This window comes from Erpetoichthys calabaricus, chromosome 11 (assembly GCF_900747795.2).
Source record: "Erpetoichthys calabaricus chromosome 11, fErpCal1.3, whole genome shotgun sequence".
NCBI lineage: Eukaryota > Metazoa > Chordata > Cladistia > Polypteriformes > Polypteridae > Erpetoichthys > Erpetoichthys calabaricus.
Window position 1 is genome coordinate 68,789,536 of NC_041404.2, and position 16,416 is coordinate 68,805,951.

At 39.2% G+C, this 16,416-nt stretch overlaps 1 protein-coding gene across 1 annotated transcript in view; it reads left to right on the forward strand.

Moving 5' to 3' along the window:
• Positions 1-4,316: 4,316 nt before the first annotated feature.
• LOC114660537 (methyl-CpG-binding domain protein 1-like) overlaps positions 4,317-16,416 on the forward strand; it is a 417,772-nt gene continuing 405,672 nt past the window's right edge. Inside the window, exon 1 of the mRNA XM_051933483.1 lies at positions 4,317-4,509. The gene's annotated coding sequence lies outside the window, so the exon portion shown is untranslated. The remainder of the gene's footprint in view (positions 4,510-16,416) is intronic.

Below are 16,416 nucleotides of genomic sequence, written 5' to 3' on the forward strand. Positions count from 1 at the left end.
AGGACAACCACAGATAACACAGGCGCAACACCTGATGGGTAATAATAAGAAGAAACGAACGCTCTGTATTAAACATACGTCATCTGAACACGTACAAACTATACAGCATAGGTGAATCTCATTACAGTGATGCACTATTAACCATACAACCACAGAAAACGCTCCCTATTAACAGTAAGTGCGATCATCCTTATTACTTACCCATATTACTAACGATAAAGAACAGACAAGTCATGAATTCTCCGATCACGGGTGCAAAACGATACGGCTCGAGTAATGGGACCACAAAGACGAGCCCGCATGAAAAAAAACAATAAACGTAGGCGCCTACAACGTGCTTCTGAAACCGCGGAAGAAAAACTGTCTCGGCTCCAAAAACGAAAAGCTCGACTAACACAGGTACAGAAACAATGAACGTAAACACATGCAGCGCGCATCTCAAACTGCGGAAGCGAAGCAGGCATGGGTTCAAAAGGAAAGAGCTCGACAAACACCTGCTAAACAATTCCGCCAATTGGCTGACAACGCGTTCTATAATGAGTCCACTATTAATGAAAATTCATTGGAATTAATGAATGTCATTTGCAATCATTGTCATTCACTTAACTTCCCTGAAGAAACAACTGGCAATACAACTAATGAGTTTACACGTTGTTGTCAAAAGGGTAAAGTTAGACTGCCTCCTTTACATGAATATCCTGAATATCTACGGAAGCTTCTAACTAACAATGTACCTGAAAGTAAAAACTTTATGAACTGCATTAGATCCTACAATGGTTCATTTGCTTTTGCATCTACCAGAGTAAATATCAGGCCACCAGCTGGCAATGGCCCATACTGCTTTTGCGTATGTGGACAAATATTACATCGCATTGGAACAGTGCACCCTGAAACAAATCACGAACGCAAATTTGCAGAAATATACATCTTAGATCCAGATGACGCAATCTATTAACGAGTGAACCTTCCTGAAAACAAACAATGCACGGAGCTTATAATGAGAAACGTCAATAAGGTCATAAACAATCACCCATTAGCTAAGTCTATAAAAATGCTACATGAGGTTGAAAGAGAGGCCAATACAAAAGCAACCTACGGCTGCCCGGCGGGCACGGGTTCAAAACGCTGGGGGTAGGCAAACGAAGCGAGCAGGGGGCGGAGCCCCCTTGTGAACTCTCACCCATAAATGAGCTCATCCCTACCACTTAAGAGAGATGCAGAATGTTGTGACCAAGTCACCGATGATGCTGGTGTTTCACTAAGATTATTGTAAATGAAGGCTATGACTGAAAACCACTGAACCCGTATAGTGTGATGCCAGTTTTAGGGTGTTGTTATCATATGTTGTCAGCAGGCAGTCATAATGGATTGTCAGATACCATCACCAACATTGCTATTACACAATGCAAATTGCACCTTGTGTGGTAGCATCTGACACAGAGAATGTTGTTGATACACGTTTCTTAACTGGGAATACCTAGAAGAAGAAGAACCTATTATTTTATTGAATCATTAATCAAAAATCTGAGCAGTGTTCATTTTTACCTGTTTTCCTTGACATATCCATCCTGGTGAGATGGGTTTAGAATTTTTATATCTTTATATATAATAAGCTACCGTGTCTGTTTGTCTGTCTGTCCAGGATTTTAAATCACCTGTAGATCGCAAACTGTTTGACCTATTGACCTGAAGTTTGGTACACATATACTATGTGACATCTATTATCCGCTTTCGGGGTGATGATTGACCCCCAAGGTTATCCCCCTTTTTATTTTTATTTTATTTTATTGTAGAATCAACTCTTGGCAGCGGCCAGAAGGGCGGCTGTGCAGCGCATGTGTACAGGCGCCGTTCTCATTCCCTACCACCTTCGCTGTCACTTCCCCTACCTCTTCATATCTTAAATTATTCTTGAGGCAGACTGAAGACTTAAATGCCAGCTTAAGTGAAAAATTAAACAAAACGTACTAAGTAATTGCAACACAAACACTGACTTAATCAGTTTTAACGCGAAAAGATGGCAACGAAAGAAGAGAGGAAGCGGGCCACTAGGGTGGAGAAAAGAAGAGCTGCTCAGGAAGCAGCAAATGCATCAACCTCAGAGCAAACGAATGCTAAACGTACAGAGAAAGAGTATGAACACTATGAATGCTCAAGTCAAGTGTATTCACTGCATGTTATTGTGCAGTGCGCTGTTACTGGTAGTATATAATTCGTATGTTGTGTTCTCTGTTAAGATATTGTAGGTCAATGTTTATGTAACATTTACATGTTATTGTACTTGTATCCTCTTGCACCTTTCATTATTTCCTTTGAGGAAGTCTGTAGAAAACAAGTAACTACGATGGACGTTCAAAACTTTTCCGCACTTTTTTTTTACTCTATTTATTGAGAATTTCAAAAACAAATTGCATCACTTTTCTACATAGTCACCTTTGTTTGGGATGCGATTTTCCCAGCATCGTACCAGCTTTTTAATGCCCAATTACTACTCCTCCTTCATTCACTGTTTCCAATGAAAATATGAAAGTGCAGAAACTTTTTGAACGTCCCACGTATTTCAAAATGGTGGGGTTGAAATGTTCCCCATGCAATTCATACCATTTACCAGCTTAGACTGGTAGGATTTTTAATTTCCTGTTACTGCATAAAAAATAGACCATCACACTATACTACAGATCAGGACACTCCCAAATAGATGCACTCTAGGTAGTGGCCTGTGCCACACACTGGTAGTTTGTGACAAATGTCCTCAGGTATCCTTTATCTTTCTTTATTATGTTTCCACCATGCTATTGTGACTGAAGTCATAGGGATGTGGCCATCACTCATGGTCCCTTCATGTAAGCAACAGATTAGGATACATATATTAATGATATTGCTTTAGAAATATAAACATCATTTTGCATTTCTGTTGTAAAACTGGAAGAAGGCATTAGGAAAATATTAACACTTTAATAGTGAAAAGTCAAGCAAAATGACACCTTTTATTGGCTAACTAAAAAGATTACAATATGCAAGCTTTTGAGGCAACTCGGGCCCCATGCCTGAAGAAGGGGCCCGAGTTGCCTCGAAAGCTTGCATATTGTAATCTTTTTAGTTAGCCAATAAAAGATGTCATTTTGCTTGACTTTTCACTACATTCATAATGGCTAACACGGTACAACACCCTAGTACTAAACACTTAAATAAAAATCTGGATCCATAAATAGGAATTCAAAAATGTGTGTGCACCTGCACGTTTTACCTTTGTTCTCTTCAATCAAGTAGTTGCTGCCTGAAATTTGAAGCGACCAAAGCCCCATCAGTTAGACCTGCTTGCTGACTGGGGACTTTCTCAGATTGGATGTTTTTAATATTTGTAAATTTAACCTAAAACATGTGTAAGTTCACATTAGATTGATAACGTTTTTAATAAAGCATTCCAATTAGTATCTTTGCTGAATTTAAGAATTCCTTATCATCTCTCATTCCTTCCATCCATGGTAGATTTTCGCTATCAGCCATTGAGAGTGTTGTAAAATATGGCGTCTTGGTCACTATAAGGTTAAAAAAAGAAAAGAAAAATGGAAAATGAAAATAATTAAGTTTTTGATTTCTTTATGTTATCAAGTGACACAGATATTTGTCACTGGTTTCAGTATTGCAATCAAGAAACGTGGAAATGTCATATCACAAGGTCATCAACCCAGAATTTTATTGGATTGCGGGGATAGAATTCAATGAGAAACGCCAAATGCATAGGCAGTAAACCGTATTAACTCAAAACCGAAACGGCCAGGCCTTGAATGGAACATACAATACAAAATTTAAAGTCGGACAGATGGCCTGGCCACTACTGTGTTCCAAAAAAAGTGTAAACCTATATACTATTAACTCCAAAACTCAAAAATCCATTTTCCAAAGCGCACGTTCTACCTATCCATTTTCCAAAGCGAGTTGACATTGTCACTTCCAGAAGAAAAGGCAAATCTATTTTTTAATAAATAGTTTGCAGTTTTAAACTGTTTCACGTATAAAATGAAACAGCACTCAAACTCGTCCTAAAAGGTGTAATGTACGGTTCATCTATGGAATGCAGTAGTGGGGTCAAGTCATTTTTATTGTCAAGTCTTCAAAGTACAGTGAAATTCGCTCCGAAGTAACCCCTATTAATATGCAAGTGATCTAGGAACATCTTGGATAGGCATATTTGACAGTTTAAGTAAATAAAAGTTTACTTCTGTCTGCTGGCGCGTCATTTTTCTTTTAGCTGACAATATGGGCTGTTTGCGTGCAGCGCTGCCTATTCCCAGTTGCGATCGAGCGCGCCTACTCAGTTCTTTCCACCCAACACGAGGTACGCCGTCTCGCACATGCTCACTTCTCTTCGTCAAAGAAAAAAAAAAAAAAACAGATTATCGTGTCATCGTTTGGGTAATACTGCAACCCGGCTATTCAGCAACTTTTCTGAGTGTCCGTAGATTTTTTTGTTTACTTGCTATGTCAACAGGGTGGATATCCAAAAAGGTAAGCACGTCAATATATGTTAGTATTTGATCTGCTCACCAAAAATTACAACGACGTTAAAGCAAGCTGCCGCTTCTCTGTCTTCCTTCTCGCCGCTAGCCAGAGTTCATGTTTACGATCCGAGCGATTTGGGGAGGATTCTGACGCGCAGCCGCGTAGGCGGTAATAAGAGGTATCGCTGTGCAGACTTTGGGGGGAGAAATAGGGCTGGAGCGAGCTCGGGAGTGATGCAGAACAAGAAGAAAAGTGACGGGCTTTGCTTCTGCGAGGAAAGCTGTCATCTGACATCTGTGGTTGCTTAGTGTTGACAAGGTTCGGAGCTGAAATTATGACTTAAAACAGCAAAGGCAGAAGTAAAGAGGGCAGCCCAAGCCCACTTGACACTGCGTGTGTTCATTAATATTATGTTTCCCGCAGAAATTCTGTACATTTCAATGATCATTCAGGTGTATTTACTTCTGCTTACCTTTGTGTCTTAGATTAAGCCTACAGTAGAACAAATTGATTCCCTATTAACACAAGATCATTTTTTTAGTTTCTTCCTTATTCATGTTTGTCATGTTAACTTTACAATCTGAACTAAAAGCATTGCTGTGTCCGGAATTACACAAGTTTCGACTTTACTTAACTAAGAATATTTTTTTCTATTTGATACATTTCAGCAGCTTTACTGTACTGCCTTTTTCACCATATTTCTATTTTTCCATTTTAGAACATGTCATTCTATATGTTCATCATTAAAGAATTTGCTTGAATTGTTATCGCTATTCCATAAAACCAATCAGTAAGTCTTACTATGCCTGCGTGTTGGATTTAATTTAGTGGTTTTTAAATATTAGTAGCTCACTTCTGTCTTTCTGTTTGTTAACTACATTTGAAACACCCCAATTCTGAAATTAATTTACAGCATGTACCATAAAATCACTTTGGTGTTGTGTCACAGGCAGAATAATTACTAAATAGCTAAACAATAGGAAGCGAAGAACAAAAGGGAGAGCAGCAAATAACAAAACCTACAAGCCCTTGAGGCCTACTAGTTCAGGTGTTGATCTGTGCCTGCCAGAGTAGTGGCTCTCTAACTGGTCCACTCAAAAATGCCAAAAACACCCCAGATGTCATTTCCTATTTCTTGCTCTCTCTTGCTTGCATGCATTAGTGTAGTGGAAGCCTCCGTATCCCCAGTGAGGCTGGAGGGTCTCCAGACCCAAACGGCACCTTCACCAGGCCTCCAAAAAGTTAGCCACAAAAATATATTTCATTTTTGCAAAAAGAAAAAATATATATTTTGTGCCTTTTTAGGCCAAAGAAATCAGTTAAATAATCCAGTTTGAAGTCTCCTGTTTTGGTCTTTTTAATCTGTTGAATTATTACTGTTATTTTTGTTGTTTCAGATTATTATTCCTTTTCATGAATGCCACCATGTTGTTGAGAACAACCGTGCTGTTGTTATAAACCGCGGCATACAATCCTGTATTTGTTATTTGAAACCAAAAAAGGCTACATTTATACTGTAGCTCAATTACCATTTTTTTCACTCATATGTGATAGAGGTGTATTTTTGTAGAGACGTTTGATTACCAAAGAACATCATCAAATTAAAAATTTTCAGAAAGTATTTACACTGTGACTGTTTTGCATCCAAACTATCCAAATCTCCCTCACTAGTCCTATCTCCTGTCCTTTGGGCCACTTGTTTCTATGTACAAAATACCAGGAGGACCTTTTGTTTCTTGTTTCTCTTCCTTGTCATCATGAGCTGATGAATTTGCATGTGTCCTGCCTTGAAATTATGTAAGCATAAGAGCAACCAGCATCTTTTAATTTGCATCTGTCAGTCAAAATTGTTTTATTGATTGTGTGCATGCAGGGCACAAAAGGTTTGATGATGTGGAGATAGTGAATCAGGAAGTGCAACAGATTAGCAAGGAGGAAGTAAGGACAGCTATGAAGAGGATGAAGAATGGAAAGGCTGTTGGTCCAGATGCCATACCAGTAGAAGCATGGAGGTGTTTAGGAGAGGTGGCAATGGAGTTTTTAACCAGATTGTTTAATGGAATCTTGGAAAATGAGAGGATCCATGTGGAGTGGAGAAGAAGTGTACTGGTACTGATTTTTATGAATAAAGGGGATGTGCAGAGCTGTAGGACCTACAGGGGGATAAAATTGATGAGCCACAGCATGAAATTATGGGAAAGAGTAGTGGAAGCTACGTTAAGAAGGGAGGTGATGATTAGTGAGCAGCAGTATGGTTTCATGCCAAGAAAGAGCACCAATGTTCGCTCTGAGGGTGTTGATGGAGAAGTATAGATAAGCCCAGGAGGAGTTGCATTGTGTCTTTGTGGACCTGGAGAAAGTATATGACAAGGTGCCTAGAGAAGAGTTGTGGTATTGTATGAGGAAGTCGGGAGTGGCAGAGAAGTATGTAAGAGTTGTACAGGATATGTACGAGGGAAGTGTGACAGTGGTAAGGTTTGTGATAGGAGTGACGGATGCATTCAACATGGAGGTGGGATTACATCAGGGATCAGCTCTGAGCCCTTTCTTATTTGCAATGGTGATGGACAGGTTAACAGATGAGATTAGACAGGAGTCCCCTTGGACTATGATGTTTGCTGATGACATTGTGATCTGTAGCAAGAGTCAGGAGCTGGTTGAGGAGACCCTGGAGAAGTGGAGATATGCTCTAGAGAGGAGAGGAATGAAGGTCAGTAGGAACAAAACAGAATAAATGTGTGTAAATGAGAGGGAGGTCAGTGGAATGGTGAGGATGCAGGGAGTAGAGTTGGTGAAGGTGGATGAGTTTAAATGGAGCTGGAGGTGGCAGAGTTAAAGATGCTCAGATTTGCATTGGGTGTGACGAGGATGGATAGGATTAGAAATGAGTACATTAGAGGGTCAGCTCAAGTTGGATGGTTGGAAGACAAAGTCAGAGAGGCGAGATTGTGTTGGTTTGGACATGTGCAGAGGAGAGATGCTGGGTATATTGGGAAAAGGTAGAGCTGCCAGGCAAGAGGAAAAGAGGAAGGCCTAAGCGAAGGTTTATGGATGTGGTGAGAGAGGACATGCAGGTGATGGATATGACACAGCAAGATATAGAGGACAGGGAGATATGGAACAAGATGATCCACTGTGGCAACCCTAACAGAAGCAGCTGGAAGAAGAAGAAAAAGAAGAAGTGTATGCAGGGCACATACAGGATAGACATATTTGAAAAATATATCTGAGCAGTCAAAAAAAATGAGGCAAAAATCAGGACAGAGAAAACCAGCATGGAGTCACTTTTAGCTACAGTGTGAATATAGCCTTAAAACACTTGCAATTCGTCAGAGCTTTTTTAATATCAACAACAGCATCCAAAAACATTAAATGTATGAAAATGCTAAGTATGGGGATGTTAAATCAGAGGCTAATGTAAATACTTTTATTCAAGGAGGTTCCCCACCTATTCAACTATTCAAAGCCAAATAAAACAGATTAGTAAAGCACCAAATCACACATTAATATGTGAGAAACTTCTACCAACATGCTAATTACAAAGAAAATAAAAAGGGAAGAAACAAATAGGATAAAAGATGCACACCAATTAAACTCAGAAGTTTCCTCGAAGACAACTAGAAAAGCACCTTGAAAAGGGCCAGAGTGGAAACATATGGTTTAATAGAGGTGGTACACAAAAGAAACAACAAAATATTTATTTTACTTAAACAAATGGGATTTACAGAATCAAGCTTGTAAATCCAGATGGCCTTTCAGCATAGTAATAATTAATAGTAGTAATAAATAAAGGCAAAAGTAGTAATGTGGTGAGGTTTCATGATTTCTAAAACTAATAATTTAGATCACAAAGACAGTGCTGAAGTGAAGTATATAAAGTGTTTATCTGAGTTTATCTGAACGATGCTGTTGTTCTGTTATATGAAATCTGATGGTACGCAAAGTTTTTCCCGCGTACTGCATATAAGAGAACATAGGCATTATAAGAGACATTCTTAGTAAGATAATCTTATTGTTAAAAAATCCAAAGGTACCAATTTTAGATTAATATGTTTTTGTGTGTTTGCTTAGGTATGAAAAAATATTTCTATTTATATAATTGTGAAATAACAGTAAAAGTAGCTTCAGGTTTTGGTTGCAAATGGCAAAGTATAAGGGAGTACAACTTTCATAACATACAGTGCCTATAAAAAGTAACTTCCCAGTGTTATTTGTCATGTTTTATTGTTTTACAATATTTAGTCACGGTGGATTTAATTTGGCTTTTTTGACAGTGGACAGCAGAAAAAGACTCTTTAATGTCAAAAGGAAAACAGAGCTCTACAAAGTGATCTAAATTCTTTATAATATAAAATACAAAATAATTAATCACATAATTATTTACCCCTTTAATATAACACACTTAAATTATAACTGATGTAGCCAGTTGGTTTTAGAAGTCATAAAATTAGTTAAATTGGGTTCATTTTTCTGATGTAAAGGGGTTTCAGTTGATTGCCGTATAAGTCCACCTGTATCTGGAAGGTCTGACTTGTGGTGAGTCAGTATGGTCATCTAACCTACATAATGAAGACAAAATAACACTCCAAGCAACTCATGAAAAGATGATTGAAAAGCACAAGTCAGGGGATAAATACAAGATAATATCCAAGTTACTGAATATCCCTTGGAGTCCAGTGAAATCAATCATAAAGAAATGGAAAGAGTATGGCGCAGCTGTAATCTACCTGGAGCATTCTGTCCACAAAAACGGAGTATTCATGCAAGAAGGAGACTAGTAAGGTCAATCTACTAACTACTGACTTGAAGAAGGTGAATATTTATGATGTCAGTTATTTTCTGTTTTGTATTAGTAATTGATTTAGACCACTTTGCTGAGATCTGTTTTCACTTTTTCATTAAAAGTCTTTTTCTCTTGATCAGTGTCAAAAGATCTCAAAGGGGGTGAATACTTTTATAGGCACTGAAACATAAAGAAACACAGTATAGATTAAAAAGCTTAAAACTGAAACCCCATATGTAAATTTATTTGTGTTTTTCTCTTCAACTTTTTAAATTTATTTTTGCTTTAAAATTTTAATAGGTTTTTGAAAACAAATTTGTCTAAACTGTGGAATTAGTTGTGTTATGTGTCATTCTCAGTGCTTGAACCTTTACCATCTCTGTAGTTGTACAGTCTAAAAATATTGAGAAATTGCAGGTATGGGCAATGTAGCAAATAATTCAAACCTTTGATATTACAAGTATATCTGTGTATAATTTTCACCAGCCCTTTAGTTTGTTAATAACATCAACATCTACAGTTTAAAAAAAGGATAATGCTCAGGTTTTCCTACAAGAATGAAATTGAACTGTCCAGGGGAATGTACTGCATAAATACTTACTGAGACAGTTTCTAATATTAGGACATGTACAAAAAATAAATACATAAGCAATTGAGAACATACAGTAAGATCAGGGTATGAATTTTAGTGTAGGATTACGGGAATCACACCTATTAAAAATGGTTTAATTCAATATACTGGGAAAATCCTGCTATTTTACCAATGAAAAAAAATCATTATTCCCTTTTTTATCCCATTATGGAATTGGTTCAGAAACAGAAATAGATTATTCATGCATGCTTTGAGAACACAATAATATGACCAATCATCTGTAAGTCACAGTCATTTTAGCTTGTAGTGTCATACATTTGTATAGTGACAATAGAAATGATAGGGTGATTAAGTGCTTTTTAATAACACCATAATACTTAGACCTTATAAAGGAACAGAGGCTTCTCAATCATCTTCTGAAACTATTGGACATGGCTGCAGTTGTCTATTCAACTATTTAATTTCTAAATGGCTTACACTGAGCATGAGGCAGGAAAAAATCTTGAATAGACGCACATCCACACCTACTCATACGGGGACTGTTCTGAGTGATTAGATATGAGATACAGCAGTTATAAGTATTACTGCAGTTAAGAGACGTACAGCTTACTGCACACAAGCGTAAGTAATAGCAAAGTCTGATCACCTATATGAGGCACCTTGTAAATAACTGAAGAAGGGCACTTTTTGAGAATTCTGAAAAAATGGACTAATCTTAAATTGAGAATTTAGGTCAAATATAAAAAGGAAGGAAGGATTTGGAAAATTAATGCATCAGTAGTCTGTGACATTTGAAATTTGAATTTGACTTGTCCAATAGATATTATTCATCAGTGTCATTACCAACTGTTCTTTCCAACATACTGTATACTTGTGGAATATATATCACATTAGCTTATATCGCACACCTAGCAACGTGGGTTTCTGACAAACATGATTTGAAAAGTAAGTTGTTTCAAAAGTAGCTTTAAAATGTTTGTGTAATTAAAAATATCCTGACCAATCCACTGATATAATACTGTTCAAATTTTTGTTTTCTACCGTAGTATATATTTCGAGCAGTATGTTTTTTCAGCTACTAAGAAGAAAATGTCAAATAATAAATTTACTATGTGCACATGCTAAGATAAAAAGGTAGTCCTTGACAAACATATCATTCTTTATAAATCCTGTGGTGAAATCCTCAAAAGCCAATAATCCCCTCATTTTCTGTTACATTGGAAAGGAGATCCCCGTTTCAGCCACAAATGAAGTTAATGTCCTGCAGTATTGACTTTAGAAATATTATAATGTTTTAAGATAGCATGGCAGAACCAGATAGCTTATTTAGAATATATGAATGTGTAAATTAATCTGTTGGTTGGCAGTTTTGTTGTAGAGACTGTCAACAGAGCAAGTCTAAAAGCTTTATGATACCATTCTTTTAAATAGCCATAGTCCCAAAATCATTTTTTCATATCATTTTCCAAAATAGTTGTGAGGCAGGTAAATTATCATTCAGTGTTGTGAGGTGAAAACTAGACATGTACAGAAGAGTATTACAAATCAGTATGCTTCCTATAAAGATAGAATTGAAATGGGTTGTCAATAGCAGTGACCTGGATATCTAAAAAGCAGATGACATAATGTTCATAATGGAGTGTTAAAAAAGAGAATTGCAATAATTTGGACAACCGTAAAATTGAGAGAGGGAGTTAGTGTCATCATTCCAAAGCAAGTAAATGTCATTAATATAGCGGTACCTGGAAGTTAATGTTGTGTGAAACAGATTATTTACTCAGGTCAGGTTGGGGAGCATGCACTGGTACAGCGTGTTGTTGCACCCACTATACGAAGAAACAACTTGGGACCCTAGTTGGCAATCCCTCAGGCAGATATGCGGTTCAGTCCCACCCCCAGGAAATGACCAATTATTTGCTGCAGTCAGGTGTTACGTGGGTGTTTCCTTGGCCTGGTCCAGCCGCTCGGATACTCAACAATGAGGATCCTGTGAGCCGGATCACTCGCGGGGAATCGCGCCACATGGCTGTAGTGCCGTAACTGATGCTCCCTCACAATGCAGGTAATGTGCCTCATTCAGTACTCTGTAAGCAACCACTCATTCAACACAAAGTCAGACCAGTGGTACCCAAAGATTTTCCAAAGAGACACAGTGCCAAAGGAGTTCAGTCTTCATCTCAGGTCACTGGATAGCGTCCATGTCTTACAACCATATAGCAAAACAGGAAGCACTAGGGCTCTAAAGTACTTGGACCTTTGTCCTTTTGTAGAGATATTGGGAGTGCCACATACCCCATTTGAGTGACCTCATGACCCCCCATGCTCTTCCAATCCATCTGTTGACTTCTTAAAAAGTGTCACCGGAGACATGAATGTTGCTTCTGAGGTAAGTAAACCTCTCGGCAAGTTCGACGCTCTCTCCATAGACAGACACACCGCTGATGGCTGTGCCTATGAGGTCATTGAAGGCATGGATCTTAGTTTTTATCTAGAACACTTGCTAACCTAGACACTCAGACTGTTTGCTCAGTCTCTGGAGATCCCCGATCGGAGTCTCCATTGACACCGTGAAAATCACAGCATCATCAGGCAAAATCAAGATCAGTGACTCTTTCTTCACTAACAGATGCCCCACAGCCACTGGATACCACGACCCTGTCCAATACCCAGTCCATGCAAGCATTGAACAGAGTAGAAGCAAGAACACACTACTGATGAACACCAGAATCAAAAGGGAAAAACACAGAGGTTCTGTTTCCACTCTGCACAGCCGTCACAGTACCAGTGTACTGGCCATGATATCTAGCAACTTTGGGGGGATCCTGTGAACTCTCAGGGTGTTGCACAGGGCAGCTCGATCAACTGAGTCGAACACTTTATGAAAATCGACAAAGGCTGCAAAGAAACTCGTTCAATATTCAAGCTTTCGCGCCATGAGAACCCTCAGTGTCAGGATGCGGTTGATGGTACGTGTAAAACCAGACTGCTCCAGTTGCTGGTAGGTGAGCAAATTATCAAAGATACTATTAAGGATGACCCTAATAAGGACCTTACCAGGCACCAAGAGCAGTGTTACCCCCCTGTAGTTGTTGCAATCCAGGCGATCACCCTTCCCTTTCCAGATAGGGTTGACAGGTCCCGTTTTCCTGTCAGTTGGGATGACGCCCGTCTCCAAAATGGCAGCTAAGATTGCTTGCAATGCGAGGAGGATAGTCTTACCACCAGCTTGGAGAAGTTCAACCTGGATACCACAGATCCCTGCAGCCTTCCATACCTTCAGCTGGTTCACCACCTGTGCAATCTTAGTGAGACTGGGTGGATCACAGCTAATTGGAGGATCAGCCTCAAGAACCATGGACACAGAAATGTCCTAGCTGGAGGATCAGCTTTAAACAGCTGTTCAAAGTAACCAGCCCAGTGGGTCACAACTGCAGCATCATCTGTAGGGACCATTCCATCACCCGCCCTGACTGCAACTCTCCAAGGAACAGAATTGGATGTGCGTTATGCTTCGATTCCTCTAAGCAGGATGGTGATCACTAAACCATAGATGGTGTGTCACTTGCTCAAAGATTCCTCTAACAAACGCTTCCTTATCTGCTTTCATAGCCCTCATAGCCGTCCTCTGTTTCCGGTACAGACCAGAGTTGCCATCAAGCTGTGTGATGCAACTCCTTTAGATGATATCAATGATATCTCGATGAAACACCTCCTTCTGGGAACACTGGCAACACCAACAAATACAAAAAAATTATTTTCTAAATGCAACCAGCGCTTATTTCTCCTCCATAAACTCAAACTATTTAAAGTAGACAAGGACCTCATGTTGTCCTTCTATCGTAGTATGATCCAGTCCGTGATCACTTTCAGTTTCATTGCCTGGTTTAATAGTCTGACAAACCAAAACTCAAAAAAGCTCCAGCAGATTACGAAGTATGCAGCTAAAGTTATTGGGGCTGATGTAGATGATTTGACTAGTGTGTGTCAGAGGGCAATGCTAAAGAAACTGGAAATCATCTCAACTGATGACAGACATCCATTACATGTAGAACTTAACTTCAGTAAATCAGGAAGGATAGTTGCTTTGAAAACCCACACAAATCGCTCCAGAAACTCCTTTCTTCCTAGTGCCATACGACTTTTCAATAAGAAATATCGGAGATAAGGTTTTTATATATATCCTGTAACCTTTTTTTTTTTTTTTTGTTGGTATAAATATTTTTTATCTAACTGCCTTACCTAAACCTTTCTTATTTCTATTTGTCTGTTTTATTTCATTCTGTCTGTTACCTGTTATTAGATGCAACTGAGAAGGCAAATTTCATGTTTTCCTGTGTAAACATGACTAAATAAAGAAACCTAACCTAACCTAACCAACACAACCTTCAGCAACCTTCAAGGTGTTGTCATGGAAGGTCTCCCACATCACATTAGGTCACACCCAAGCCTGTAAGTTCCTTTCACAAACTGCATGAAGGCTCATTAGAAACAGCTTGATGTTGGTGTCTGGCCAGGTTCAACCTCATTCTCCTAGTAGGTATTAGCCTACTAGACCTAAGCCCGGATTTTCAGAGTATCAACAAAAAGTCTGTGGTCAGAATTCACAAACTGGGCACTTCTGTAGACTGTGCAGTTTTGTAAAAGCCTCCAGTGTCTGCCTACAAGGATGTGCTCAGTCTCCTTCACCACACTGCCAGTATTGGAGAACCAAGTACAACAGTGCGGCTGAGGGTGCTGGAACCAGGATTCAGCTATCCACAGCCTCTGACATTTTGAAAAGTCCAGGAACATGGAGCACCTTTCACCATGGTTGACAGACCCATATGGACCGTCACAATCCTCATAGCCAGTGCCAGTGGTTGCATTGAAATCACCCATGACCAGGGGAGTGTCGCCTCGCTGGCACCCATCAACCACAGAGTGAAGTTGCGAATAAAATGTCTCCCTCACCCAAGACATCACTCACTGCGGTTGGAGCATAAACTGAGACAACAGACAAGGTAAAAGAGAGTGCCTTAATCTGAGTCTCAAAATACGCTTGTTGAAAGAAGTGACATCAGACACCATCGGAAGAAGCCAATCCTCTACAGCAACAGTTACTTCCTAAGTATGACAGCCATCAGAGCGACTAGACCAATAAAAGAGATACAGAAATCTGGCCAATGTCAGGTCTGCGCACCTCAGAGAGGCCTGCCACTGAAATGCAGATTTTACAAAGCTCCTCCAACTAAATTGGCTGCCTCAAATTGGGACCTGAATGCTGCTACTGTGCAGCAGGCGATTCCTCAGCACCACACCAGTTCTGATCCCCAACAGGCCTGACCTGACCCCATTGACTCTCTTGTTGGTTTTGACTCTTCCAGGGATGAGGCTCCCGAGGGCTTTCCCCCAATCCCCTTGACAATGCGAGCAGCCTTCCTATGGGCAGCTGCAGCAAAGTTACCGAAAGGAGTTGAAAGAAGTCCTGTCTGTCGTTTTGGGGTTGCGTTAACTTATTTATAGTGGCTGGGGTGCCAATTCTCCCACCAACCCCAAAGTTTTCCCTGCAAGTTGGAGGACTGTCTGCAGGGTGGATGCAGTTTAATGTCATATCGGGGACATTATTATTTACTGAACTTGGGGGCTCTGCCCCCTGCTCGCTTCACTCTCCAACCCGTCCGGCCTGCACTATGATGCAGCAACTTCACATCTCTGCTGCTTGCGTATGTGGATTTCACTTTCACCAAACAACAAATCTTTTAATTCTCGCGGATACGCCTCTTCATTGGGAAGAAACACTACTTTTCCCTGATGGCTACACACATATTAGACGATCTACAAGTCTCCGACTTAAAGTTTAAATCCAAACAATATATTTGATCTCTTTTCGCTGTTCCATTATTTCACCAAGTAATAATTTCCTTTTGTTTGCGCTAACGCAATCTTTGCTATCATTTTTTTGAGACTTTTCAAATTTTAGTACTTTCATTATCTCTAACCTGCTCTGCATGTGTATCACACCAACGTTTTTGAATTCTTTATGACGTTCTACTTTGTCATCTACGCTTTGTCTTTCTCTTGGGACATGAAAGTCACGTCTCGTCCCAGGCTAAAAAGTTTTGTCTTGTCCCAGGATTTTTTTATTATAATAGAGAGATATATAAATAATAATTCAGATTGTGTCACATAAATGTTAGCTGTGGTTGGCTTAAAGCTGTGGTCATTGCACTAATTTTATGTTTGCAGTACTTGTAGAAACAAGCATAAACAAAAAACTTCTATCTGAGTGAAATATTTTTAAGGCAGATTAGAAATGAAATCAATGAAATTATACTGCAAAGCACAATTTTATAGCAGGGAACTGTTAACAACATTGTTTGCATCAGCTTGTGGGAGATTACTTCCTGCCTGTTACCCTTTTTGACTTTTTGAAAAAAGAGAAAATAAACAGTACTATAACTTTCGTTTTACAGATATTATGATTGCTCAATTATTTTTTCCCTTGAGATTCCATTACATAAAGTGGAGCATTATGTACTGTTTGGACCAGAAGTCACAT